The sequence below is a fragment of the Parasteatoda tepidariorum genome, chromosome 4, assembly GCF_043381705.1.
Source record: "Parasteatoda tepidariorum isolate YZ-2023 chromosome 4, CAS_Ptep_4.0, whole genome shotgun sequence".
NCBI classification, from domain to species: Eukaryota; Metazoa; Arthropoda; class Arachnida; order Araneae; family Theridiidae; genus Parasteatoda; species Parasteatoda tepidariorum.
Window position 1 is genome coordinate 54,090,469 of NC_092207.1, and position 25,838 is coordinate 54,116,306.

Consider the following 25,838-nt stretch of genomic DNA (forward strand, 5'->3'; position numbering starts at 1 on the left):
GTGTTATGAATTAAATATAAAATGATTCTGATAGATATTAGCTGTTAAGTTTTTTTATACTTACAAAATTTTTATATTACAATGTAATATAAAAAACAAAATTGTTTTTTTTCCTTCCTTTTTTAACTAGTAAACCCTAACAATGGTATAATCTAATTTAAATTTCTCGTAAAAAGGATTTAGAATTCACATTATTTTTTAAGTTAAAAAAGAATTTTAAGCCCAATTTGGTTTAAATAAATAAAAAAATACAGCCAATTATAGTTGTAAAAGGTTTATAAAAATTAGTACAGTTGGCTTTAAATTATTGTTGCTTGCAGAGTTTAGAATCACATATATTTATTATTTGCTGCACGGTTGGCAAGATTTTGCGGCAGGTGGAAAAAACCATGGTAAATACCGGTAAAAACCGTCCTGGCAAAAACAGGTTTTTGCCAAGCAAATTGGCAAAAAGTGGCAAAAACCTATATTCTCCAAGATGAGAGGACAAAAGCACATTTTTTGTACAAAATTATTCCTAAAATTGAAATATATACTATGAATATAAATATAATTACAGAAAAATTAACAAAATTACTATTAAATCATAATTAAATGATAATGTAATAATATATCATTTTAGTAGTTTAAAACATTATTGATTGGAAAATTTGTGATTATTCTCTTTTTTCCAGTGAAATGAACTTATTTTAAATTAATATAACTATAATTTAAAGCATAAAATATCTATCAACATGTGTAGTTAATTATTGTACAAATAATAATTTTTTATAATAAATAATAATATTATACAAATAATAATATTTATTTATTTGTAAAAAAACATTTATTTTAGGATTCTAAAATGAAAAGAGATCAAAAACTTTCAATTTTTTAATAATTATTACCCTTATATTAATTATTAATATGTTAAAAATAATTTTTTCATGTAATGTATCAAAATTATTATTCCTTATGATTGATTTAAATTTTGTTTCAAGTATTTTGTAATAATATTTAATCTGCAATTTAGATAATTTGGTTTTTGCCGGTTTTTACCAGTTTTTGCCGGTTTTTACCAGGTTTTTGCCACTGTCCAAAAACTCCAACCCTGATTTGCTGTTTGTACTCAAAGTGAATTCTGACACTTAAATTTTTGCTCTACTTCGTTTGATTGAACTTATTTAATTAGACTAAATGCATATATTTTTTTAAATCTGATGTTATTTTTACTTAAATTTGTCAAAAGAAGTGGAGTTTTTTCGTTGATTCTGCAGCAATTAGTTTCGTCTACAGCAATTAGGATTCGCCGAATTGAAGGCGAATCCCAATTGCTGTAGTCTTGATTGAATGCAATAGATGACTGGGAAATTTTACCTTCTTTAATTCGCAAGTGCATTATAATTTTGGGTTTGTGTTACATTTTTAGGCTTTGTATGTTAGAATAATTCCTAGTTCGGTTTAGAGCGGGTAGCAATGCTCACCACATTGCCACAATCATTCCGTTGGCCACGAAATTGCGAAGCTTTAACCCCTACGACGCTTCTCTGGCCCTCAACTCCCTGTTGCGAAAATGCTTTATGTACTTGGTTCACAGAGCTGAGTAAAAGTGTCAGTAGATTATGATTAACTATATAAAAATAATTTCTGTTATGATGAATCAGTCAACAAAAGCCATTGAATTACTCAAGCTCACTTAAACGATAATTATTAGTTTTTTTNTTTTTTTTTTTTTTTTTAGAATATTGATCGTACTGTTATTGTATTTAATATTATTGCTTCCTGGAGTTTTCTGATCAGGTCATTTAATACATTTTACAATAAAATATTTTTAGTAATTCCTTTTTTCTAAAAGTTTTTTAGCTTTTATGAGGGAAAGGAGTGTATGTCCATAAAATATATTCGATAAAACGGTATAAAACTTAACTACGCAATTTTCTTAGTTACCCCTCCCCCTCATCAGTGAATGTATTTTATTGGGTAAACAAGCACGACTACAATTCAAAGAATTTCACCAATGTAAATTTTAGTGTGTGAATATTTTTCTGCGTTTCTTTTTTCCTTCTCCAAGTCCTCCAAGTTCCGAATGTTTCCAAAATGTTTGTTTCATTTCAGAAAAATGTATTTCTTTCCAACTATCTAAGCATTTGTTTTGTAAATTTGGATATGAAATATTCTGATAGTAATAAGTAGAGCGTTTAAATTTCATTGTTTCAAACAACCTTATTTTTATCTAAACATGTTTCTATCAGCTACTATCGGAAAAACTTATCTGATGTGATTTCGATTCGTTTACAAATGCTAATTTTTTTTATTGGTTAAGGACGAAAACATAAAAATTTTCATCACCTTCCACTAAATTGTACAACTATAATAAATATTTAATATGTAATTATTAATAATTTATTTTAATTAACTTTCATTTTAAATAAATGAGTTTTCAAAATAAATTCAGAGATGCCTACTTGCCCCGTTCAAGGGATAAATGGTTTGGAGAGGTAGTCTTTTAATGTATGATTCTTTGTTTAATGAATTCGATTTATAGAATTTTTACTCACCACTACTTCTAAACAATTCAAATAATACGTCAATTTGTTACAGTTAGGCCGTAATGAGCCTTTTAAAAAGTTGGCAAAATAAACTGAAAATTTGTACATTTTAGTTTGTAGTTCTCTATCGTTTTTTAAAATATAGTACATAAGTAAAATATAGTATCTCTGTTAATTTTCAATTATTAAAGTTTTCATTTTATTAATTTTTCATAGAAATGAAATCTATAATTAACTTATTTAAGCAGTAAATTCATGTCTTTGTATTTAATTTTTTTTTAAAAATTCGTCTACAAGTTAAGGGGAATACCATAAATAACTTTTTCTTAAACCTGATATTTAAATTAACACTTTCCATTAGCATGAAATTCAACTTAATTATGCATCTTCTTTATATTTTTCACTTAGCGTATCTCTTAATCAAAATTTCAAAACGAGAGAAACAATGAGTTCTGGATTTGCGAATCGCATATATTCTTACATTTCGATTTCTCAGCATCAAATGATAAATAGATCAAGGAAGAGTGAAACCGTTAAATCTCTGAATTGGCATTTCTCTTTTAAGATCCAATCTTGTATCCAGTTATGATGTAATTTAACTCTTCCTGATTTCCCATCTCGCACCGTTAATTTTATGATGAATCTCTGAATGCCAGCGACGCGGAACTCGTGGAGGAGAAAGATAAAAGCTTCTCTAGAGATCTAACTTATATTTTTCACCAGGTCTTTGTAAGCAAATTTTAACTGCCACCATTATCTTTTAATGAAACGGGGTCTTGGCGATTCCTTAAGTGGCTGAGGATATGCTTGTTTTGATGCTGGTGTAAAAAGTGCTGACAACCGTTGAGATTTAACAAGGCTGTCCATGCTGGAGAGGCTGGGTTGAACAACCGGTTCACGTCGATACACTACAGTGGCCAAGAACAAGCAACAGTATTTCGACAGGCGTTGTTGTATGACCCCTACAAATAACGGATGCAGCATTATGCCTTTTTACAAGGACTTCATTTTAACTTTTTTGCGTGTGCTCGTTCGTCACGCCTCACTTATCCTTAATTTTTTTGTGTTTATTATGATGTTCTTGAATGTGAAGTGTGGCGTTTCTGAAATTATAGATTTTGAAGTTTAAATCGTTCTTCATCGGTGTGTGTTATGTTTATTTTGTTGCGTCAGTTTTATTTCGCTTTATACCAATGTTTATTTTAATGCATTCTTTATATTTTAAAGCAGATTGTTGAATTTTTAAATTAGATACTCTAACCATAAAGTATATGTTTGTTTGGTTAAATTTAAAAGAAAAGAAAAAAGAAAGATAGCAAAAAATCAGGCGTGGATTTCCTATTTCGTTAAAATGTTGATTACATTTTCTGAAAGTTTCATCTTTTGCACTCCTCTGGCACTTAAACGGTGATATTGAAAGTTACCTCTATAAAACATAAATTTTTTTTTCATCTTAATAATTAGTTACTGCATTATTTTATGTCTTTTAGAAATTATATTAAAATATTAGTGTACAATAGTCAAACAACATATTAAGGTATTCGGAGTGCAGAAAGTTAAAGGAATGCAAATGACTAATGCAGGCCTCACACTGAAGAAGCAGGCAGTTTAAAAAAAGCATACTGGTGTAGAATTCCTATATTTTTGTATTATCATGCGCACATGCATCCTAATGCAAAAGTATAGGAATTCTGCCAATTGTACGCCTTTTTCTTACCACAGGCTTTCTCAGTGTGTGGCCTGCTTAAGGTATTAATTACTTCTTATGAATGGGTACTTCAACTGCTTCATACTTCGCTTTTGATTTCTTTATAGTTAGCCTAACATGATCTGTCGTATTTTCACCATAGTTCTTTGGTTACGCTCAAGCTCCTGACTCTTAAGAGTTCTTTTTATTATCATGTTTACCAGAACACGTTATATGAAACAACAAGTCAACTAAAATGCAATAACTAAATGGTTGGGAGAAGGGGGCTGGTAAATTATATACCAATTCTGGCATTTGCAGTTGAGATGCTAACTGTGAGAGATTTTCGTAATTTTCCCATCATGAAGAGCTATTAGTTCTTCTAAAAAATAGTCTTCCTTGGAAGAAAACCTGTTAATCCTAATTACTTGATAGAAAAGTTCATTTTTCTTTTGAGTTGAGTAAGAAAGTATAAGATGAGCATTTGAATGCCTATTTTCCAATTCTTGAGGTTAATTGATCACTGGCATGATATCATAAAATATTTCATCTTGTACCAATAGTATCGGAAGAGATCAAATCGCAGTAATGTTTAAACTACAGGGTTATTGAAAATTATCCGGTAATCTGTTAACAAGTAGTTAATCCTAATTTAGTTAGCTAAATTACACTGTCACGTTACATGAAAGATTAAATTTTACTTCTGCTGGAAGAAACTAATATGAAATCCTTTAAAAAATGCAAATTGTGAGTAAAATAAATAAATATATCATGCATAAAGAAGCAAAAATAGTTCTGAAAGATATAGCGTTATCACATAAAATCAATCAGTATATGAAGTAAACTACCCGTAAATGAAACTGTTGTCGTGCAAGCTATATGTTGTGCAAGCTATAAATAAAAGTGGATGTAACTTAAATAGCATTTCTTTTATTTGTTAGTGCGTGATCGAAACTATCCAGAATCCAAGGTTAGTTACAAACCTATTTATCCTGTATATTAAATTCTTGTAAGATGAGGTAATACAGGACAATAATTTTTGCCCTCTTAGTCTATAGTAATATTGTTAAACTGCTCAATAATATGGTTGTAATAGATATTGATAATATGGTAGCTTACAAAGTTTATAACTTATATGAATAGTTTTGATGATTTAATGACTTTAATGTATAGATATGGTTCTAGGTTAACATAAATTTTCTATTATAGAGGGGATTTTGAAAAGTGAAGTTTTTGTTACAGTATTAAAAAAAAAAACTAATGTAAATATTATAAAAGATTAGCAAGTTTTAACTATATTAAAAAATCGTAAGTGCTGATGCTGCTGTTTTGGGTGTTGAACTTAACGTTACATTTTGTTTAGCTGCGCCAAAATTATAAGATTAAGAAATTTAAACGGAGGTGTGCTGAAAAATCTATAGGGAGTACAATAGAGAAAAAAAAATTCGTTGATTTTTAAAAAAATCTAAAATAGCTTTCTTGTTAGAAAGTTTCTGATTCCTAAAAAATCTTTCCGTCAGAAAATGGTGTAAGATATGCCTAAAAATAGAAATTATAGTCTAGTCGGCGCATTTCTTAAAAATTATTAACATTTCAACTTTTAAAGACAATTTATTTATAATTATGAAGTCGATCTTATGTCTTAGGCTTAATACAAGAACTACCAAGTTAAAAATTTTAAAATGTTCAGTGCTAAGTTTTTTAATTTTTGGAGAAAAAAAATTGCAATTAGTTTGAAAAAATTTATTCTCTGTCTATTCCTATGAACTTAGACTTCGGTTATTATGATTGTAAAACAGTTCAAGGGCCAGTTTCACAAAATGCCTGTAGTTTTCGTATTATTAATAATTTATTCACGTTTTCTGTATTTGAAAACAAAACTATTGTTAGTCTCTTGGTCTGATCTCGATGCGTTGACATAAAAACGCACGAATTTTAAAATTCTCTGTGGCTTATTCAGTTCAAATAGTAAGAAACTAATTGTAATTGGTGAAAAAAAGTTTTTTTCTCGACGATGCTCTTTATTCTACAGCTTCGTAAAATAGTTTTAATTCGATTTTTCCCTACTTATTTACAATGCTTTGACGAGAAGTTGACTAACCAATGAAGGGTGACTAATTTTGTATAATTCTCACTTTTGCCAAGCGCAGAAGTGAGAATTGATATTTTTTTTTTCTGATTAGATTTAGATATCGCTGCATTTTAACCCTTAAGACACCACAGGCTCTCATATGTCATCATTTTTTTATAATTGCTGTGAGCTAACAATAGCTATTCATGACTGTGATCTCAAGATAAGCCTATCTTTGAATTGACTAATTTTGAAAATGGCGCAAAACTGCAATATGAAGAAAGTTATATTTTTATGTTTCAAACTTACTCTAACGCTGCATTATCTAGGCTCATAAAAATTTGCCAAAACTGAGAATTACTCATTAATTTTCATAATTCGTTTTTTAAAACTAATTGATTAACATGTTTTTTTCGAAGATCATTCGCCAAGGAAGAAAGCCGCAGTTAAAATGTCTTACACTTAAGCTAAGTTGTCATATTACATTCTGTATGACATCTTGCCGTGAAGAATTATCTGGGATTTAGCTAATAATAGCTAAATTTTTTTTAAAAATCTCCAATTTGGTGGCGTTTTTACACCGAGATGAAAATTATCAAAATCATTGTCTTATTCTCAGTTTTTGCAAAGTTTTATGAGCCCAGATAATGCAGTATTGGAGTAAGTTTTGAAATATTAAAAGTTAGACCACAAATGCTTTTCATTTTCACTAAACTGTGGCTTTGCTCTATATTCACGTTTTGCGCCATTTTCAGAATAAGCATATAGATAGGCTAAACTTTACCTAACAGCCATCAGTAATTATTGCAAACCTACAGTAGTTATGAAAATTGCATATTATTCGCAAAATAGCATTTCATATGACGATGGAGCATTCGAAAAATAACCTTAATTTTAAAAATTTAAATTATTTGTCCTTTCTAAGGCATAAATAGTTCTTAATAGAGTTTATAGTTTAAAGTTTATAGCATTGCCTCAAGTGTAAGGTACCTGAACTGTGTTTTTTTTCCTTTTTTCTTGGCTCAAGAGCTTTGGAAAACACTGTTAAGACACATTTATAGAAAAACTCGTTTTCAACCATCGCTAAAAGGAAAAAAATGCCACTCTATAAAATGTTCAGATTCAACGGTATGAAAAACGCGTAGATGAAGAATTACACTAATTAGTATGTTACAGTTACCTACTGTGTAACCTACCTGACATGAAATTGGTTTTCATTAAAATGATGGCGCACTGAGATGCATCCGGTATACTTGCATACCTGTGCGGAATATAGGAGAACCTTTTCATTCCAAAAAAGCGTGACCCCGGTCGTTCGCACGCATAAAAGAACAAAACATACAAATGAACATTTTACATCCCTCATCAGTCTGGCCTCGCGTCTCCGTTTTGCTATGTAGAAAGAAAAATCTATTTATTTTTAGTCTACCTAATGCGTGACTTTCTCACATTCGAAGTTTGCAAATTAATGTTTCTCTAACTTACGATTTATGTTTTTTCGTGCATGGAAAGCCTATCTCGAGTTCCAGTAAAATTGTTTCTTTTAAAATAACTTTATTTTTTAAAATTCCGATTATTTTAGAAATGGTTCAGGAAACATTGTGACCTCCCAAAAAATTTCAATATTCGGGAATTCAGGAAAAATTTTCTGACATTCGAAAAAAATATTATACAAAAAATTCGTTTTTGCAAATAAATTGACATTAAACTAAAATTATCTTTGTTAATGCTAAGGAGAAGTGCTCTTTTTTTTAAAATTTTTTTTTTTTTAATATCAAATTTAAATAAATTGTGAATACAAAAATCTTAGCCTAATGTAGGTTTATTGTTAGCTAAGTGATGTTCAGCGATTTTTTTTTTTACTTTTTACTCCTCAAAATTCATTAGTGAAAAGTTTTCTTAGAAAACATTACATGTAAATAAATAAGAGAAGAAGCTGTATATAGTTTCATATTAATAAAGGATCAATTAATTAAGTGGCACTTACTTGCATATGCATGCATAATAAATAAATAAAAAACAGCTTCCCGTGGCTTCTTCTTTCGCTTATAAAACGTTTCACATGCTAGTACAGAGTTAATACAGAAAAGAAAATCTCTCTTACATAATAAAGGATACTTAAAAAGTATAAAAGTATCCGCAGAAGTTTTGGAAGCTTAAGTGCTTTTTCTCTCAATCTTTTATTTTCCGACCTTTTTTAAAAAAAAATTTTTTTTTTAAGGGTGTTGTGCTTTTGAATAATTCTCTATTATTAAAATTTGTTATTAACTAAAAACTTCGAGGAAATAGAATGTAAAAATTTCTCCTGAAATCGAGGAAATACTGCGCTTAATTGTTGGTAAGAATATAACTTGGCAATAATTTTTTAAGAAATTGTTTATATATAAGAATAGTGTATGTTACTTGTAATAAAAAGAAAAATTGAATATGAAAAAAAATACTTAATGAGATTATTCTGTAAAATTTAAATTCAATTTAAGAAGAATCAGATTTAGAATTCTGTAGAAAAGTCAGCAGGTTGTTCAAAGAAATATTTTACCTGTTTAAAAACGCCTTACTTTAAATTCAACTGAAGACTCGCTAGAGCACGATTATGTCCTGTAGTCACGGTCGATAAAAACGTGTTCTTAAATTTATATGTAATATGTTAATATTGTTCTCAAAGTTCTTTTACTGTTTATTTATTAATTGTTTGTTTGAGATTCCGCTGTATAAAATAAGGAAGTATAACTTCTGCAGAGTGAAAAGATTTTTTGCTTCTTATTCTTAGGTGCTTAGAAATTATAATAATATCTAATAATATTAAAAACGTTTTTTTGAAAGCTTAAGGTTATTACAGTACAGAACCCGTTATCCGGAAATCAGTAAACTGGAAAACCAAAAAACCGGAACGAAATTCGATAAATTTTCCCGCCATTTTTTTTTTTTTNAACTCGTATGAATAACAGTAGCATAGACAACTCATGATGTTTTAAATTTACCGCTCTCTAGCTACTTTTTCCTGCACTTATATCTTCGAGGAATTGCAAAAATCTATGATAAAAATCTCTAGGACATATGATATCCCTTAGTATCTATGATAAAAATGTTCAGTTTTGATGCAGCTGTAATAGGCATTAAATTTACTCATAAAATACATTGTACCTATATAAGAGTATATTTAGGACTTATTAAAACTGTGCCAATTACCATAATGCCAATAGCCAATACCAAAATTAAGTATCATTGGTGTCAATAATAGTATGGAGGTTTTTTAACGGTTTTCTATAGCAAACTAGTACACTTACTCCATTAATTTTGATTTTTAGTGCATATTTTTATAAACAGCAAATTTTTTATTTCTTAGTACTTATTGCCAAAATTAATTAAGCATCATTGACATCAATAATAGTTTGCTGATTTTTTTACGCTCTCTTAAGCGATTTAGTAACATTTTCCCATTAATTTGGCCTTTTAGTACATAGCTTATTATTTTACTTCAATTGGCAACGATTACCATAATTAATTACTATTTTCATCAATAATAATATTGGCGATTTTTTATGTTTTTTCTCGAAGAATTATTTCATTTTCCCCATAATTTTCATCATTAGCACGATTTTTTTTATTATTTCAATCACTGTTAATTTTAAATTATTTAGTTTAAAAAGCTTAAACAGAATGAAACACGTGGTTTCAGCTAACCTTAGAAGATGTAGAGATGAGATGGGGTGAGCTGATTAAGGGCGCCGGCAGCGGGGTGCAAGAGGGTGCACTTGCACCCCTGGCTTTTTTTTTTTAAAAAACAATTAATGAGATACAGAAAAAAAAATTTGTTCTAATTTTTTTTTATTAAAAATATTTTTATTCAAAAACAAATAATTAAGTAATTATTGATACATAACAATTTAAAAATTGTTTAATCAATCAAGAATTGTAATCGTCTTGCTTGCTGTCTAAATCTGTTTACAACTTTTTCAAATGAATTCTGAGTCATCTTTGATTCTTTTCTTATGCACACTGAGCATGCACAAACTTGGCAGATAGTATCTAAGCTATATTTTTAAATTTCATTTAATAAAATGTAAATAATATTATATTTTCTATTAGTTATTTAGTTTAACAAATGTGTGTAACACAAACTGACTTTTCACAACTGTAAAACTTCATCAACACAATAAATACCAATGTTAAGCGTGCACAAATACGCTAGTATACGAAACTACTGTTAGTAGTTATTTGTGTTTCAAAGTCAGTAGCTATGCCAGCGCCATCAATACAGTTTCTCGTGGCAAAATTTGCAAGTACAAGAAATTTGTACTTTTTTTAAAATATCTTGTTAATGAAGAAATGTATCTTTAAAAAAATTAACAGATGAAAGTATAGGTAATAACAAAACAAAATGTAATAACATAGTATTTAAATTTTTTTTAGGTGGGGGGGTAGTCTGTTAGAGGGTTGCACCCCTTTTATATTATTCTGCCGGCACCCTTGGATCTGATTCAGAATTATATTCGCAACTCATACTTCACTTGACAATAAAAGGAAGGGGGAAAAAATAACGGTCTGTTGAGATAGCTAACAAGTTACGATTGGAAAAAGAAAGTGAAATTTGAGGGAAACATCATCAAGTGTGCTGTCTTTATCTTTTAACCTTTATGAGGTCAATTTTGAAGCTGCTGCACTAAACTTCGTTTACATGTAACAACTTCTAATTAAACTTAAATTATGCATTTTTAAGACGTGAAAATTTAAATTTAGAGGCTACAATACATTTCAATGCATCCAAATATTTTCTTTAAATTAAGCCGATTTTTAATAGTAAGTAGATGAATTGATATGCGGACAAAATGTTAATGTAAATTAGTTTTGCCGAACGTGAAAATTTCTTTCTACAATTGGTTAATATAACTAATTCTGGAATTTTGACTCGTTAGTTAAGAAAAGAAGAAAAAAAAGTCCTAAAAAATAAAATCCCTTGATTGTGAAATTTAGTTTTCCTTGTTATCTTTCAAATAGAGTGTTAAAAAAAGAAAATAAATCGATTGAATTCGAAGAGTTTTAAATCCTACCACGATCTGTATCTCACTGTCGAAAAAAAAAGTGGCGAAAAATAAATGAAATCGATTAAAAAAAAGTCACGATAAAAAGAAAAAAAAGAACACCATTTATCTCTTGTAAAACGGGTACAATTTGAAGTACTATTTTCTCTCGCCTTCTTTTAAAAGAACACTTTTTTTTCTTACCAAAGTTACACATTCCAAAATCCTGGAGTAATGAGAAACACTCCTGGGAATTAATCTGGAAAACCTCCTTCTGCCTGCCTACGCCCGGGCAGCCTGAGATGAAATTCGCATGTGATTGTGCACGAAAGTTGCGAATTAAAGAACACTCCTCTCTACCCTTCCGTTTTACCCCGTTTCCCAACCACTTTGTTTGAATTTCGAAAAGAAACTGAATTTTAAAATTTTATGTGAAGGAAGGCGTTGAGATTTATTTATAGAAACACTTTTCTAGTTGTAATATTTTACCAGAGAGAGAATTAAGTGTGAAATAAATAAAGACGTTTCTTTGCGTTTTGAAGATTTTTCTATTGAATTTTTTAGAAAAAGAAAATGCTATCTGGCAAGCAAAAGACATATTTTGATTAATATTTCGTTTTGATTAGATTTGAGTAGATAGTAGGTGTACAAGGTTGAATTAATGTAAAATTTTTTTTCTTTGGCATTAACATTTTTTTTAAAGGTGAGAGGGAGATTTTGCCAAGTGCTTCTGGATTTAAACCAGGCTAGAAAATGCCGTTTTTTATTTATTTATTTAAGTTTAAATCTCTAGTTTAATCTACTGTAAAAATTTGATTTAGTGCAAATTTCTTATTAATAATTCTAATAATATATTAATAATTCCAATATTATTAATTCTGATTATCGAATTTCTAATAATTTATCTTTATAGATTTTTAGGAATTGTTAAACAATATGTTTAAATATTTTTCTGCATATTAAAAATAATAATTCCATTTTTTCCCCCAAATCTGTTTTAAATTTTATATGATACATAAAATAACTATCAATAAGAAGTTGAAGGTTAGACTTGTATAACTAATAATGAAAAAAAAAGTTATTTCTTTATTAAAAAAAAGATAAAATAAATGAATAAAATTTTTATTTTATTAAGCTCCTTTGCATATTATGGAAACCTTCAACTTATATGTCTCTGTTTTAAATTTTAGTATACTGAAAAATGCCGTTTTTTTTTTCTCAATAAAGCCAGTCTTCTTAATAATATAAAAACCGACAAACCTGGACTTTTTCAGAAAAAGCCGGGTATTTTTCAACCCTGGTTTTTATTATCTGAAATTGAGTATTAATTCAATCTTGTGAGAAGCACATATGTAAAACCTTAATGCATTTTAAAAGAAGCTTGGGAAATAGGAAAAAAGTTTTTTATTTGTTGTTCTGTGACAAATTGTGTGTTCTCTTTGTGTATAATCAAGCTGAAGTCCACCTGGCTTTTTTCATTGAATGAATTTTTTTAAAATAGTAGTTCGTTTTAAAATAACTGGTATGAATAACAGTAGCATATTAACAGTGGAAAAAAGTACTAAGTGTTAGTCTTTGAATGTTTGAGTGGAAAAAAGTTTCAAGTTCATTCGCAACAGATTGACAATGAGTAATTTCAGACAATTTGTCTTTTGGTTACAAATTAAAACTCATGGAGTGCGGACGCAATGACGCGAACAATTTAAATGAGTGTTAGAGTTTTATAGATTTCGCTAGCTGTAAGCTTGTGGATAAGAAATAAAGATGAGGCACAATCTTTATTTTCTATTGTCAACGTATGATCATTAGAACTTTTTAATCAACTTTTCCAAAATGTAATTTCCAATCTTCACTAAGTAATTTTTGTTAATTCATTTAAGAAAATTATTTAAATGTTGCTTGAACTTGAATTTATCGCACTTCTTGTAATGACTGTTCTTGTATGGCTCTTTTTATTCATACATAAGAACAGATTATCTTCAGTAGAAATAAAATCGGATTTATAGATTAAGATCTGTAGACACCTTAAGCACACAGTCTCTGTGTAAGCAGTCTAATCAGATCTTAGTGCATTAAACAGCACAAATGGCTACGTGTTCCATTCGGTGAGTTCCATCATTTCCGGAACCATTAGTTGAAAAGTAAAACAAACCCCCAAGTGAAGGAACTTTTCTCTAACCTCGGATCTAACTAGCCATTACTCTTTTCTCTATCCCGCTCTACTGGCCTTAACCATTGTTCCCATCTCAACGATTCACACAGCCCTTTCGAATTTTTCCAGATAACCTTTAATTCCCTCCTTTGTCTTTAGCAAAGTTCGATCAATGGCACCCCCTCCCCCCACCAAATGAATTATGGCTCCAGTTCAGGAAGGCACGTCAGGTTCCGAGAGAGAAAACTAGGCTGAAACTTTCAATCACGGCGAGTGATTAAAAGCTCTCTCGCAAAAGACAAGCAAGTAAAATGGCTGTTCGGACTAATGATGATAGAGCTTCTGCCCCTCACGGCCATGTCCTCGGCTATATTTATAAAGACAAACGTTGATGAGTGGGCGTAGAGAGGAGGGGGGGACGAAGCACCCAGCCTCTGTCCGCAGGCGGCCTGGCAAATGACACAGTCTAGGAATCGAATCCGATTGGGGTAAATAATTTGTTTGTCGAATGGCTCAGATGGGAATGATTGGCTGAACCGTCAGGAAATGGGACTAATGGGACAAGATAATGATAAGGAAGTAAAATTTTGGAAAGATGAATCTGCGACTTGTTCAATGAACTGATCACACTTCGTTTGTCTCGATTCTTCTGCCTGTGATCATCTCTGATAGAATGCTGAAGTTTAGTTTATATTTGTTAAATAATTGTGTTTGAAACTGAACAGAGGATGTTTGATTAAAAACATACACGCTTACATTTTAAAGTCATTCTTCACTGTGTATTTTTGGAAGTTCCCTTTTCGTGTCATTTTTAGTTAAGTACTACATTAGATTTTTACAGGTATTGATTGTTTGCGATTTTAGATTGTTATGAAATTGGTTGCAGTTTCTAATTTAAATTTTATTTGTCTTGATATTCTATACCTAATTCAAGTTATTTTTCATTTGCTGCATCTTTATAAATTTGCTTTTGTGCCTGTTCGGGTGAAATCTTTTAATCGATATTTCGACCACTTTCTGTGTTGCTAGAGGGCTCAAATTTTTTGGAACACTGTGTCTAATGATAAAACTAGTTTCAAACAAAAGATTCATAAACTTGTTTGAGGCGAGTTTCTGAATCTTTAGTTATATTTTTGTGAATTTTCACGATTCATAATTTAGACTTTTTAATTATTTGGTGTTCTCAAATTTTAACTGAAGCTCTAAGTTAGATGATAATAAAGATACCAATTGTTTGCTGTCTGGTATAACTAAAATTTAAATCGCCATTTTATCGCCAAATAGACTTCACCCGTAATCGAAATTTTGATCCATTTTCGACTAATTAGAGTGCTCAAATTTCAGTTGGAACTCTCTACTTCATGTCAGTACAAGTTATAATTGCTTTAAAAATAAGACTTTCAAACTTTTTTCGCCAGGTAAAATTTTTACTTTTTTTTGTCAAACTAATGACTAGAACTGAAAAGATGAAAACGATAACAATTTTAATACGTACGTCTTTTAATAAAACTTAAATTAAAAATAATTATTTTTATCAGACTTAAAAATGAAAAACGTAGGGTTGCATCATTTTCGTAATTAAACTTTCATGACCAACGAAAATTTCTTTACATGTTTCGAAAGCGATGCCTTCTAGTTTTTCATTTAAGTCTGATAAAAATTAAATTATTTTCCAATTTTAAGCGTGCTTATAAAACGTTGTTTCTAAATTTTTATTATTATTAATATTTTTTGCCTTTCTTTAGTTTCAGCCTCGATTTTTTAGAATTTTTCCAATCGTGATGGCTCAGGGGATAGAGCGTTCGCCTTCCAATGAGATGAATCGGTTTCGAATCCCAGCGATAACTGATCGATACGATTTCAGTATCCGGATTGCACCGACCACTGAGCTGACGAAAAATATCCTCAGTGGGAGCTTTTCTTGGTTTTTTCTCTCCATGTAACGCAAATGGTGGTTAGATCCACCAAAAAGTCCTCCACGAAGGCAACTTTCTCCCAATACTTGATCCAGGAGTTCTCTTGTCTTCTGGGTTGGATTCAAAATTATAAGGCTACGGAGTTGAACATAAGTAATCCTAAACTAAAAGATTAGGTCGGTTGTTCAACGACGGTTATTAAATATAAAATGAAATATTTCTAATAAGTATAGTGAATTGGTTTTTTATTCGAAGTTATATAAAAACATAAATTCAGTTCATTTTTGATCCTATGATTATATTTATTATTTCTTTAAAACAGTTTAGATTAACTTTTTCCCCTTCATTTTATTTTTTGATTTTTATTTTGTGTTTCATTTGATCACAATCAGTGATGCTTATTCACGAAGTAGATGTTAAGTAATGACTTTCACCTCTGTGTCTTGGTAATGTTAAATATAATAAGGAGATTTTATGTGTTCGTAATGATTATGTCTGCATATAGAATTTATTTATTTTGCTTACACCGATCCTGTGTCACTTATGTGAGCTGACGCTCTATCTTCGAGTCTTTACCGACATTCGCATGAAAAGTTTTTGAATCACCTATTAAATTTATTGTCACATATTTATCAGAAATCCGTTTAATTTTTTTAAAAAAATTTTCAGATACTATTAATATTATTTCTAAACTTAAGAAGTGTTAAAGAATTTTAAAATGCCGAAGAGGTAAAAATGGTATTAATAAATCTTAATATATTTTAACAAAATAAGCAAAGTATAAAAGCAAAACAATAAGTGAAGTTTTTTCAGAATTTAAGGGCTTGTCATTTCATACTTTTTGTTCCCTCATTTATTCAGAATGCAAGATTCATGTGACAAAAATTAATAATGAGTTTTTTTTACAAATGAACTGTGTTGTGCAACAATTCTTTATTTCATTGATTGGATTTTCTCTTTCGGGTCACTTTAATGTAGAGCGTGTGAAAGTAAATTGTAATTATATGTATTTTTGGAAAACGTGACTTTAAAAACATAGGTTGTCGGCCTGCAGTTTTCATAAAGCTTTTTGGGTGGGGAAATTCTATGCTGTTTTTTTTTCTCTAATTTTATTTAGCTTTATTTTTTGTAAGTGAGCAAGTTGTTAGTTGTTAAATCTTTCAACTGTAACCATATTATGCGGTATTTTGCTGTATTTATAATTAGTTTCATGAAATCCGCTCGTTATTTGATTTTGGACTTAGGGTTACTAACTGGTGGACTGCAGGATAAATTTTGCTATCCATCCGCGTTAGTTTTTTGATAAAAAATGTTCCTGAAAATTTCAAGAAAAGTTGCGTAATATCTTTTTTTTGGGAAGGGAAATTTTCGCTCGCTAAAAATTATCAATTTCCATAAAAATAAATAAATAAATAAGATTGATAGTTTTCTGTTCTCATCACAGAATCTTAGAAATACATAAAGTTTAGTCATTTTTGTTAAATTAGTTTTTGTTTGTTTTTATATTTTTGTTTACTTTTCGATTTTGTTCAAGCAAAAAATTTATGAAAATTTTATTTCAAATAATATATGCGCCTTATTCCCTAATCTTATCAGTTCTAATTGTAGAATTTTACTAAAATCGGTGGGTATTAAAGTGTATCCTTCTATCATATGATTGTTAGTGTGGAAAAACTATGTGGGAAATCATATCAGTGGAAAACCCATGTAATGCAATGATCATGAAAGATTTATTTCACAAAATCAAATGAAATTGAATCAAATATAAAATAAATTAAAAAACATAGATTTTATTTAATGTATGTCTCATAATTTTTTTTCCTTGCTTGAAATGCGTAGACACGTAATATTTAGTGGTTGTTATTTCTATTGTTAATAACCTTAATCATAAATGAAGAGTTTAGTTGCAAAAGTGTCTAATTAATAAGTTTTGGAAAAATTGAGACTTCTCGGTGTAATATCTTTAGTCTTTTTTTGTCTACACAACAACAATTTGTTTTGCTAAGTCTTTACATTTTGCAAGAGTAAGAATGTCCCAAGTGCATTTTGCAACAAACATACGACGAATTACCTTAGAGAGAAATTGATACATTCGAACACTGTGGGGTCAAGAATGGTACAGTCTATTTCCCATTACCGGCGTATTAATTTTAATGCTAATTTACTAGTATTAAAAAAAAATGTCACTTGAAACTTTCCTCTCATTAGTTATTCTGAGATTTTAAGTTTTTCTTGTTTATTTATTAAGTATTTTTCACCGTTTTCATTTTACAGAAGAAATTAAAGCTATCTTTTAGAGCGTGTTTCAAAAATAGAAAGAAAGTTGACTTGTCAAAAATTCGCTTACATTTCTTGGCAGTTGCTCTAAGAATGTCCAAGTTTTTTTTTCTTCTTCTGGCAAATTGGAACTCTCCTTTTCGCTCTTGAACTTGTTAATGTTTCTTTCTCGTCACAAGAGTCACAATATAGAGTTGTTGTTAATTAAAGTGCGAAAGAGAAAACAAATGCAATGATTGAGCACCTGGCAAGCTTATAATTATGTTCTATTATTTCTTAAATATGGAGCCGTTTTATAAGTATAAAATTAGTGCGCATTTCTCTTTATTCCAGAAATTAATCACGAAATCGTCAGAAATATTTTGTAAAAAGTTATCCGCATGAAAAATTACTACGAATTGTAGCCCACTATCTTGTGTGTGGGACTCGCATGGTGTTATTTAAGTGCATTATTGAGTATTTTTTTTATTAACAAATCACTATAATCAGATTAATTATTAGATACTTCAGATTAAATATTCAAGTTCATCTATTTCTAATTGAAATACAAACATATTAAATTTTAGATTCCTCGAGATATGGCGAAATATGTAAAAATTAAATTAACTGTAAGCAGGGTTGGGTTTTTGACGTCAAAAAGTGGTTTTTGACATGACAAGGGTATAATACTGGTTTAAACCGTCAAAAACCCGTCAAAAATGTCNCTCTCCTGACCAAACTAGTGGGACCATATTTCCCAGACTGCGACTACTTCCAATATTTTCGGGGTCAAAAATTCGAATCTATCGAAAAAAGGTGTGTTTATTCATAGAAAGAACGTTTTTGTGTTTGATTTCGTAATTTAAAATATCGCCTCTGTACTAATTAATAAGCATATTTCAGGTCACTCCTTTGAATCTTTAAAATTGAGTCCTAGAACGTGATAATCCGATTATTAGTTAAAAAGTTATTAAAGGTGGCCTTATTTTATTTTGCGCACTGTACGTATATTTAAATCGTAATATTTTAATAATGTTTCGTTTTATATTAAACGCTGTGAAAATTTCGAAGTTACTAAACAGTATCCTACGTGAAACATTTTAGTTTGATTTGAAAACATTTCAAAATTCATAAATTAGGTTTACATTATCTACGTGTCTACAGTTATTTCCAATTTGTTTATTTTTAAAGCGAATGAAGCGTTTAATCAAGTAATATCATACCGCTTCAGTTTCAGGGATTATTTATTAAACATTAGCCATAATACATTTATACAAAATATTAGCAATTTTTATTTTCATCCACAACGATAAATCGATATATGTTTTAAGATTGTCAAGGTATAAATATCATAGCATCTGTATAAAGCTAAATATTTTCTTATACTACTACACGTGTTAGTATTTTATAATTTTTTCCCCTTTCCAATAACACATTTATTTGCATGGAAAAAAAATGTTCGATTTTCTTTTTCATTCCAGTGCCTATTTCATTAGAACATAAATTTCCTAAAGATTCACCGAATATTTTACCAGAATCCCTCCTTTGTTAACTTTTAAGCCCTTGAGTTTTCGCGAAACAGTATTTTTTTTTTACGTCTATTTTATTATTCTTCGGAAAGTCATACCTTTTCTTTTACGGGAAATGTCGTAAAGAAATGCGTAACTTTTTCACAGTGTGCATTTTTTTACGATTGTTAAGGAAGGGCTTTTGAAAAGTGTTAGCGATATTTTTATTGTTTCATTCTTACACTTTAAGTCAGTTCATAAACTTACATTGCACAGTTCTATATAATAAAGTAAAGAATGGTGTTAATTTTTTTTAAATAAATCTTTTAGGTTAAAAAAAAATAGTGTTCAATTTTTGAATAATGAATTGTTTTAGTAATTTACGTAGGTTTTTTTTCTTCATTTCCTATGATTTTTTTTAATGTAACTCAAAATATTATTTTTAGTTTAACACAACCCTATTGGAATATTGGAAAATACACGATATTATGATATAATATGTATAACGTCGTAATAGTGCGTGGGAAGTTTTATATTTTATTTTTTGTTATAACCGGTATTAAACTGCCGAACCAACTCTGGGTTTACGACGATTAATGTTCAATTCCGTAGCATTTTTATTTTGAACCTGACACGGAAGACAAACGAACTCCTGGGTCAAGCATTGGGACTTTGGGACTATCTGGCCTTCGTGGAGGACTTTTTGATGGAACTAACCCGAATTTGAGATACCCGATTAACAAAACAACTGAAACCTCCGACGGTCAGCCCGACGGCAAGGGTATTATAATCCATGATCTAACCAATGAAGATCTTTTACCTCAGCAGGGGAGAAAAATTCGTATCAATAATATACTGCTTGAATTCGAACCTCATTGGGAGCCGAACGTTTTTTCCCCTGAGCCCGGCTCAGTGGTAAGTTGAACCATATTATAGTGCATAGTAAACTTGTTTAGATACTGGTTTGGTACCTTGATCATTGAATAGATACACTTTTTCAATGTGAGGCCCTGTTGCAATTTTTCTGGTTCGAAAAACCGATATTATCGTTCAACGTTACACTGATTTTTAGGAATGTTGTAACTGCGAAATTACCCTTCAAGGATCTTACTGTTTTCTACTTTGTATCAATTTTTTCCTTATTAATATTATTGAAAAGTTATTATCATGCATTTATTTAAATCCGTTTATTCTTAAATTTGATATGGATAGAAGGTTCTAATCTTGAGTGACACGGTGTATTGATGCTTTTACTGCTGCTACAGCAAGTTGTCACTTTCATCCTTATAAAAATATTAGCCGTTTTTGGTGAAAAAATCCACGATTTCCATGTAGGCATTAAAATATTTTTGACTGCTGTGATATTATATTAGACCTGAAAATAACCACTCGCCACGTGGCGTGTCAACAAAAAAAAGTGAGATTAGATTATCAAAACAACTGAGCACTTTTTCCCACAGTTTTTTTTTTTAAATTTTTAAATTGTTTAATGATAAGAGTACTTCAATGCAGAATGACAAGAAAACAGAATTTTAATTAAAATGTCTAATGTCTCCTTTCAAAATTTTGATGTGTGTATTTCGCTTCCCCAAATAGTTTTAAATAAAGTTCTTTAAAGTCAGTATGTTAAACTAAATTTCGTCATCACTAAATTCGTATCGGTCACTGACTTATTATTAGGTTTGAGGAAAAAGTGGCTACTAAGTTATTAGAGTCCACCGTCTTCTAACTACTAACTGAAAATTTAAATTTTTTAGGTCTATGTGATGTTATCTAATGTTGCAATTCATTCCGTAAACCTGTAAAGTGCCTGTAATTAAACAATAGTACAGCACAGTTTAAAGTAAAAAGGACATCTTTGGAAGCCCTTGCTAGCTCCAAGCCCTTCATATTTAATGTTATTCTTTGTTGCTTTCAGTAGATACTACTAAATTGATAATTCTTAAATGCGTTTTTACTACAATTTATCTTACATTAGTTTGTTTCACCTTTCATTAATTTGTATTTGTGAATTTCTAAAAAAAGTTTTAATGCTTTCAAATTCTTTTACTGTATTTAAAAGATTTTATCCGCTTTAAAAAAACTTAGTTTTGAAAGTTGTGGATTTAGTTCTGCAATCTGTCAAACAAGAAAATATTTATTGTTTTTTTAATTGTAAAATTATTTGACAAAACACTATATTTTTTCTTTCTTTTTTGAGAAACGTTATTTACTCTGGTGAAGGAATTTCAACAATATTTTTTTTATTGTGCCTTTTCCAAATAGCTTTGTGTCAAAAACTCTCAAAACATAGAGAACTCTCTCTATCCTATTTTACGCATTTCTTTCTCTAAAAAGTATTTGTTTAGAGCCACACATAACTTAAAATCTTCTTTACTCTTTCTTTTCTCTACTGAATTCCCTTTTTTTTGCGTGTTTTATTCTTTTATCTTGGCGTTATTTTTATGTGTAGATTCCTGCGTTCCAAAGTCGATTTCCTCCTCTTCAATATCATTGATCTATATATTTTTTTTTTTGTTCTCCGATAACATTCTTTTTTCTTTTTTAAAATCATCCTCAAATCCTTGAAGCGAAGGTAGAGGGGCAAACGGGTGTAGTAAAAGTTAAACTCTTTTCTGTTCAGCCCCTATGCCTTCGGAAATTGCTTTCTTTCTCCCCCTCCTTAAATCTTGTCGTCTGTCCAAGAGTGCAAAAATGGTTGTATTGTGGTTTTTGTAGATCTTCTATAGTATGGGACGAGGTTTCAGAGAGGGAGATTGAAATAGGTGTTGGATCAGCTATTTAAGAAATTTACGATAGGTTAAACTTTTTTGAAGAATGAAAATCGATGAAATTGGCTTCCGCAGAGGGCACAATCGAAAAGTAGTATTGATATTTTGATGAAAACGTCACCTTTTTCGTACTTATCTTTAGTTGTTCTTAAGCTTTGTGTTATTGTTTTTTTTTTTTTTTTAATTTTATTTATGCCATACGCAGATTATTCGCAAATATGAATGATTTGCTATTTGTATTTTTCGAATCTTAATTGACAAATTTCTCATTTCATTTTTTATGCAATTGGCAAAAGAAAAGGTTTCCACTTATAAATTCAGCTTGCTTTATTTCTATTTGACCCTGAAATGTTAGACCATATCTTCTAATAATTTAACAAGAAAATGCAACTTAAAATTTTTTTTTAATAAGCGTTTAAAAATCAAATCTAGAATTACTTTAATACTTCAATACTTGGATCCTCTTTAGTGTTACAAGTGGCTTGCAAGGAAGGAGGGGGGCAACGCTCCCAGGCATTCGGCTAACTATAGGAGCCATTCAATTGGCGACTTAGGTAAATTTTTTTTCTTCGAAAAGTACTAAATTTTTAACATAATAAAAAATTTAAATAATGAATTTTCTAAAAAACGTGTTTAAATCTAAGTTTCAACTCTTTTACTACTATTTTTATTATGAAATTAATTTTTTGACTGGTAATTATTTTTCTCAACTAAATAAATGTTTCGTGGTAAAATTTAATAAGAAAGTTTTAGAGCATTGAAATATTAAAAAGCATATTATCTTTAAAGTGTAAATATTCTCTACGCCTAAGAAAAAAAGAATACACTAAAAAAAAATCTTATTTGAAATAATTTTTTTTTTTACCAACGAATAATTCTTCTTACATTTACCGAAAAAATTAATTTAAAATATAGACTTAGATTTTTATAAACATACTAGAGGGTTCGGTTCTGCTTATGCTCGCTTTGCTCACCTGCCCCCACGACTACTGCAATTACAGTATTAAAAAGCTGCATAGTGACTCGTAACATCACTTTGTAACTTCGTAACTCATCACTTCGTAACTCATCACTTAGTAACTTCGTAACTCATCACTTAGTTATCATCGTGAACTTAGTAACTCTTAACATCATGTTCCATTAACATCATGTTCCATTTAAGCAACATGATTAATCCCTTACTATAAATGTGAGTTTTTTCTCAGTGTAGTGTAAACATTTTTTCTCAATTAAAATTGAATAAAAAAAATTAAGAAAAAGAATTCATGCCAATCGCATTTTTCTGTGTAAATTTAGAATCACTGTGCTTTTAGTAACTTAAATTCTGTCAAATTTTTTTAATATTAAATTTTTAAATTTTTTTTTATTAATACCTAAATGTTTTTAAGTGTTTGTTGGCATCAAATAAAAATTGAGTGCTTGACTTCAAAATATTAATAAAAACTTTGACAAACCCTATTGAAAATGTTCAAAAATAATTAAACTAACAAAACAATTTACTACAGAACATGTTTTTTTATATTTTTTAAAAAAATATTAAATATCCAATAATCCATAAAGCCTTGGGAATTTCTTACAGTTTTTGCTTAATTTTCCGTCAAAATACCGCAGCAATATTTCTTAATTTGGTGCTTAAATATTCAAAACCCAATTTCATTTTTTAAAAAGAGATAATGAATAAACTTATATTTTTCTTTCAAACCTTCCAACTTCTCCCGCTTCCATCTGTTCCAGCTTTGTATTGGAAACTAACCAGATCAGTCCGTTCGTGGTCGCTTCCCATTTATTGCTTCTAATCTAAATTTAATGCAAAAATCAATATTTTGGACGAGGTTAAAAATAATAATAAAATAAAGGAAAGCCCCTTCCATCTCGTCGACTTTTTTTTAATATTTATTTATTTAATCTTCTTCATTTTTTGATATCATCAGAGCGTATTTCAGAATCTCGAATTTCTTTTTCCTTCCTAAAATCTTTATTTACTTTGAAAAGATTTTTTTTTTTTCTTTTTTAAAAAAAAGTTTTAAATTTTTTTTCCTTCTTTACTGTAAATTGTATGGATAGGCCCATTTCTTTGCTGGGAAAAACTTAATAATGATCTGGAGATATTTTTCTGCTTTCTGTAACCTCCAATGAATATATATCTTCCTCTTTTATTTCTATGATTAATATTCCATTGAAATTGAAACTTCACTGAAATATCGCTGACATTAGTGATGCGTTTTATCCCTTTTTCCATTAGTATAGAAGTATCCATTTCTTTCAATTTAGCTTGCATTCTTTTCAAAAGATCTGTTTTTGCCATGCATTTTAAACAGAATTTATTTATTATGTTTATGAATTCCTAAGATGTTTAATTTTAAAATTTGGCAGTTATACTCTTTTACGTCTACCACCATAGGCATTTTTATTAAAAGCTTTTTATGAGATACTTTATAATCATGAAAATCAAGAATCCTATAAAAATATATATATATATATATATATAAATAAATATCTATACAGTCAAACCCCGCTATAGTGAACCTTCAAGGGACCGAAGTTTTGGTTCCCTATAATCGGGAGTTCACTATATCCGTTACTCAGGCAACTTAACTAATGATTCCCAAACTCCTCCCTTTTATTACACATTATTCAAATAAATGACTGAAAAATATTATGTAGTAGCAAAAAATGTGNAAAACTATTGTTACACAATGTACTATTACTTTAATAAATGTTTAAAATCATAAAATAAATGTTCAAACACAGTATCTAATAGAGTTTTATTTTAATTAACAGAAAATTAATTTTGTGGGGGTCGATGGAGATTTCGAAAAATTATATAGGGGTCGATGATCAAAAAAGTTTGGCGACCCCTGGTTTAGGGATTGGAAAGTGAGATAAAAGAAGCAAACAAGAAAAAATGTTTATCGCTACATTCCCCTCTATAGATGGTTTTAAACATTGGTATATGTATTTATTTTGAAGTAGAAATTTCAAAATTATTTCAAAAAAGTGAACAAAAATCAGTCGAAGACAGAAAAAAGTTCATTATATCCAACTTCCTCTTTTTTTAGGTTCACTATATCCACGAAAAATAACATTATACGTGTATAGCAAGGCACGGAACCGAACATTTCGTTCGCTATATCCAGGAGTTCACTATAAACCGTGTTCACTATAGCGGGGTTTGACTGTATATATAAAGAGTATCAAACGCCCCATTGAAGCAAGTTACTTAGTACTCAATCTAAAAATGTTTCCTTAACAGTAAGAAGTTGCCATATTCAGGGGTCTGTCCAGGTTTTTCTGAGAGGTACCTATTTTGTGAAAATTTAGACATCATTTGTGAAAATTTCGGCATATTTTGTGAAAATTAAAAGTTATATTAAAAAAACAATACAAAAATATGTTAAAAATATGGATTTATCGTTTCTTACGGGATATAAAAATAAAATTTTAAGAAAAAGTATTTTGTGAAACTACCGTTTTTCTAGAAGTTGAATTTGTGAAGGTACCACTAAACGGTAGTAAATTTGGCCAAGACAGACCCCTGATATTAAATTTTCTTTTAATATCATATGCAATTTTAGGGGATCTTTATGTTCTAGGAATAATAATTATAAAAAAGAAGCTAATATAAAAAATTAAATTTTTAATATTAAAAAGCGTATTACTTCCCGATTTCTAAATGTATCAAAATGAGTAAATAAAGCTGTTGTCTAAACTTATTAGCAACACTGCGCTAGAAGGGCAAGCCGAGTATGAATTACACAGAATCGTTAAAATCCGAAAATCAATATCGACATGCTCTGCAGTTTGTCAGGCAAAATCAACAAAATCCGAGAAATCTACAAAAATGGTCGAAATCTTTTTAAACTTAAAATGAGTACAATAGGATACGTGCAATCGACGTCATCGTAGGTAAATCGCGGCATTTGTCGAT

The 25,838-nt window shown here is 29.5% G+C and overlaps 1 protein-coding gene across 4 annotated transcripts in view; it reads left to right on the forward strand.

Moving 5' to 3' along the window:
• Positions 1–25,838, forward strand: part of LOC107452086 (leishmanolysin-like peptidase, invadolysin) — a 180,460-nt gene that overhangs the window by 7,969 nt on the left and 146,653 nt on the right. The gene's annotated exons all lie outside the window — the stretch shown is intronic.